General features: G+C 36.2%; 1 long non-coding RNA gene across 1 annotated transcript in view; it reads left to right on the top strand.

Moving 5' to 3' along the window:
• LOC311444191 overlaps positions 1-3836 on the top strand; it is a 433978-nt gene that overhangs the window by 59956 nt on the left and 370186 nt on the right. The window lies entirely within an intron of this gene.

Raw genomic sequence — 3836 nt, 5'->3', positions numbered from 1 at the left:
TACGCTGAGTGCCTGAGTGTTAGTGTGCCCCATCTAAGAGTCAGCAACTGGCAGTTCCTGGTAATTGAATTACTGAGATATCTAGGTATTTGTAGTGTCTCTTTCTCATATTTTTGATATTGTAAGCCACGAGACCCGATCTGAAGTGTGCAGTAAAAGCTGCTATGCTCCACAAATTAGTCTGAGCTCCCCAAAAAATACTTTTAATCTCAGTTTTCATTCTGTGATTTTTTTATATTAAATTTTTCCATAATTACACATACCATTACATTTCATTTTGGAAGCAGGTGGTCTCTTAACTGTTAGACATTATTTGTGTTTAAAATTGGTATTTTACGAAATTTTTGCTGATACAGACTGTTCTTAATGTGTTCTGGTGAACCTCATTTGGGGTTTTCATATCTCTCTCAAGATGTTGCATGTTTCTAAGATTATTTCTTTCTTCGCAGAGCCGTAAAAATCGAGTCTAAGAAAGCATGACTTAAATTCTAGAATAAGCTGTTATACAGCAAGTTGCTTTTTGAAAAGATATGATAAAAAGATTCAATGTTCAAAATCAGAGAACAAGATACAGACTTTAAGCAACAAAGCTTAAAGCTATTTCACAGAATCACAGAATCATCTAGGTTGGAAGAGACCTCCAAGATAATCTAGTCCAACCTCTGACCTAACACTAACAAGTCCTCCACTAAACCATAACATTAAGCTCTACATCTAAACGTCTTTTAAAGACTTCCAGGGATGGTGACTGAACCACTTCCCTGGGCAGCCCATTCCAATGCCTAACAACCTTTTCAGTAAAGAAGTTCTTCCTAATATCCAACCTAAACCTCCCCTGGCACAACTCTAGCCCATTTCTTGTCCTATCACCAGACACATGGGAGAATAGACCAACCTCCACCTTGCTACAGCTTCCTTTAAGGTATCTGTAGAGTGTGAAAAGGTCACCCCTGAGCCTCCTTTTCTCCAGGCTGAACAAGCCCAGCTCCCTCAGCCACTCCTCATAAGACTTGTTGTCCAGACCCCTCACCAGCTTCGTTGCCCTTCTCTGGACTCGAGCACCTCGATGTCCTTCTTGTAGCGAGGGGCCCAAAACTGAACACAGTACTTGAGGTGCAGCCTTTACCAGAGCCGAGTACAGGGGGACAATCACTTCCCTAGCCCTGCTGGCCACACTGCTTCTTATGAAAGCCAGGATGCTGTTGGCCTTCTTGGCCAACAAGAAGTGGGAGTTTCATATAGTGGGACACGGCTGCCAAAAAATAGAGATTTTTTGAAATATTGGTGGAGACACAAATAAGTGCTGAGAATCTTTATTTCCAGTAATTCAGCTATAGTGGTTGATAACTTTAAAATGAACAGGCCAGGAATATCCTGAAGCCTCTAGGAGAAGGATCGTAGTATGGGGGAACAGAAGTGGAAGATGTCAAAATAAATCAAAACAAACCAATGCTATTGAAAACAAAACATCTTGAAAGATATGTAAAATATGCTTGTTCTTCATGGAAATGAAGAATAATTTGTCATCAATAAAAAAAAAAAAAAAGTTGAATTATTATTAAGGTAAAGCTAACTGAAAACATGCATCTTCAAAGTGTTTGGAGATCCCAAGAGCATTGGCATAGATTTAGGCAAAACAAAATGAGCAGAGACCTTCTGGCAATTTTGTTCCTTCTTTTTAGGAACATGTCTTTTAGTAATTTTGTAGTCCTGTATTATGAAGTAAGTGTCTTAAACTGCTGTTGAAGAAAACCACTTAGATGAAACTTCACTGTAAATGAAACATGGAAGCACAGGAAAGAAACATGTTTCCTCATCTTATAAAATGGCCAATTCATTTTTAGAAAATGGCTAACTCATTATTTAAATGAGTATATTGAAATGCATTTTTTTTAATTGTATAAGCATAGAAATGTGTCTTTTTTTGTTTTTCCTTCCAGGTAGTGTCTTTCCTCATTGTTAGAGTTGAGAGTTTAAACACTTCTGCTCTACTCTGTTTTTTTTGTCCCGTCATCAACTTGAGGGGAAAATATAGTTCATGCATCTATGATGTTATTTCATACATATTGAAATACTTGTATTTCAATACAAGTTCTCAGACTTGTATTTTCCGTACAGTAACTGATAATATAGAATACTTAAACTACCTGTAGAAAATCTATATTTACTTAGTTTTGGCTCTGCCATTTACAGTTTCCAATCCTGCAATCAGCACAGTACACATGAACATAAAACTTTAGTGTATTTTCTGCCCACGTGTCAATACCTGCATCTACCTGCTGCCTGAAGTCTGTATGACTTTTCTGATACAGCTTTTCATAAAAGCTATATCCAAAATGTTTACTGTTCTCCTCCATTTGTGGATCTAATTTGACTGATAAGCTTGAATACTTTGAAGTCAATAACAGTGCATCTTCTGAGAAGTTTGCTGTGTAATGTCTTTTCTGTTCAAAGGGCTGGTGAATGCATTTGAATCCATATGAGGAAAACAACTTTCTAATTGGTGCACAGTTAGTTATGTAAGTGAACCAATGTTCCTACAACTATAGTACCTTTTTATTTCAAGTAGTGCTTTTTGGGACAGTGAACCTTTGGTAACATTAGAACCATGTGGCCAACAGATGGGCTTTCTTATGTCTTTTATTTTGTTCCTTCTGAAATTGCTCTTTGGACTTGTGTAGTACAATTAATGTCTGTGGCTACAACACTTTATAGAAAGTTAGTAACTTTATATATATAATATTTATGTGTCAGTATTTGACAGCTAGATGGTCTCAGTGTATTTTCCTCAGTTGTAGTCTGTTCACAGAAGACTTGATGGTGCTACTGTACACAACTTTTCTGCTTTGTTTTCATTTGCCGAAACTGGCATCTTTGAACATTAAATCAATTTCTAGAACGCAACCTTCCACTCACATGTAATACTTGTAAGGACTAAGTATCACCACCAATTACAGTATTTTTGAAAGTGAAGTAGAATACCTGAAATAAATAAATTTTGTGTTATTTATTTAAGTGAAAAACAAAACCTAAACCACCACAAAAGCCTCTCTTCCAGAGTTATATGTCAGGTTTCCTGTGATACAGGAAGATGTATAGCTACTGTGAACAGTTTGGTAACTTTGGCAAGACCATGTGACCTTGCTGGCTACTAAGAAGTGTATTCAAATCTCTCTGGAAAGAGTACATTCAGTATTCTCAACATATCTGAAATGAAAGGAGTAAATGTAGAACTAGTTATACTGAACTTGTCACATCCATTGTTTTAAGTGATTTTGCTATAGCAAATATTGCCTTATACCCGTATTCCTTCTCTAATACAAATTTTCTAGCATTTAACACAGTGTTACAGAATAATTATTCTGATAGAAGCATCAGTACTACAGACTTGATAGAGCATTAAATTCATAAACAAATCGAAATAGACTTTTTAAGTATCAATCCCATTTGAATCACGGGAAATGCTTGAAGCAGCCTGTAGATGGATTTTTGTGTGTGTGCATTTCTGTTGGTAATGTTTCTTTCTAAATCAGAAGCATGGAAAGAAATGAAGTGCGAAAAAAATCCCAACACAATGATATAGCAGTGTACAATCAAAGTATCTTCTATTTTGTCAGTAGCATTTTTTTTTTGGTTGATGACACACTACTTATCATCAAGTTCTCAAATTTTGTTTGCGTGCGTTGGTTGTTTTTTCTCCAAAGTCATCTCTGTGGTAGCTGTTAACTGATTGTTCTTATTTTTAGAAAATTAAATACCTCTTCAAGTCAGCTATTAATGTACCTTTTATCTTGCACTGATGATACTAGGAGTGGGACATACATCACAAGGCCCTT

The sequence above is a fragment of the Aythya ferina genome (assembly GCF_964211825.1).
Source record: "Aythya ferina genome assembly, chromosome: 13".
NCBI lineage: Eukaryota > Metazoa > Chordata > Aves > Anseriformes > Anatidae > Aythya > Aythya ferina.
Note: the sequence above shows the minus strand (reverse complement) of the source record. Positions and strands in the feature narration are given on the sequence as shown.